Here is a 1,245-nt window from a genome sequence, read left to right as displayed (position 1 = left end):
AGAGCCACGTGCAAAATAATGTAGTTGGACCCCTATAATACACCACCACAAAAATTAACTTGAAATTTATTAAACACTTCAACATAAGACATGATATTGTAAAATTCCCAGAAGAAAACATAAGGAAGAAGTTTCTTGACATCGGTCTTGGCAATGATCTTTTTGGATATGACACCAAAAGCACAAGCAATGAAAGCAAAAATCAACAAGTGGGACTACCTCGAACTGAAAAGCTTCTGCACAGCAAAGGAAACCATGAACAAAATGAAAAGGCAACCTACAGAACAAGAGAAAAAATTCAACACCACTAATCATCAGGAAAATGGAAATCAAAACCATAATGTGATATCATCTGATACCTGTTAGAATGTCCATCATCAAGAAGACAAGAGGTAACAAGTATTGACAAAGGTGTGGAGAAGAGCAAACCCTCGTGCCCTATGGGTGGGAATGTAAATTGATGCAGCCTCTATTGAAAACAGTATGGTGCTTCCTCCAAAAATTAAAAATAGAACTATCATAAGATCCAGCAATCTCACTTCTGGGGATATATCCAAAGGAAATGAAAAGAATATATCAAAAAGATAGCTGCATTCCCATGTTTACTGTAGAATTATGCACAATAGCCAATAAATAGAAACAACCTAAGTGTCTGTCAATGAAAGAATGGATAAAGATGTTTTAGTGTACACACACAATGGAATATTATTCACCCACGAGAAAGAAGGAAATCCTACCATTTGCAAGAAGACAGAAGGAAATGAGTGCATTTTACTGAGATTACCCAGACAGAGAAGGATAAATATTGTATGATCTCAATAATATGTGGAAGGTAAAAAAAATTGAACTAGTAGAAACAGAACAGAATGTAGTTATCAGTGGTACGTCAGGGGAGAGGGGTGAATTGGGGAGATGTTGTTAACAGGTACAAGCTTGCAACTAGAAGATGAATAAGTTCTGGAGACCTAATGCACATCACAGTGATTACAGTCAACAATACTTTTATCATATGCATCAAAAGTTGCTAAGAGACTAGATCTTAAATGTTCTCAGCACAAAAAAGCAATGAATAATTATGTGACATGATAGAGGTGTTACCTAACATTACAGAGGTAATCATACTGCAATACATAAATGTATCAAATCAACACGTTGTATACCTTAAACTTACACAATGTTATGTATCAATTATATCTCCAAAAAAAGAGTACACTTAAAGCACAAAACAATCTAGTGTAGAGGGTA

Source organism: Monodon monoceros, unplaced genomic scaffold, assembly GCF_005190385.1.
Source record: "Monodon monoceros isolate NGI ecotype Baffin Bay Population unplaced genomic scaffold, NGI_Narwhal_1 Super_Scaffold_18, whole genome shotgun sequence".
NCBI classification, from domain to species: domain Eukaryota; kingdom Metazoa; phylum Chordata; class Mammalia; order Artiodactyla; family Monodontidae; genus Monodon; species Monodon monoceros.
Note: the sequence above shows the minus strand (reverse complement) of the source record.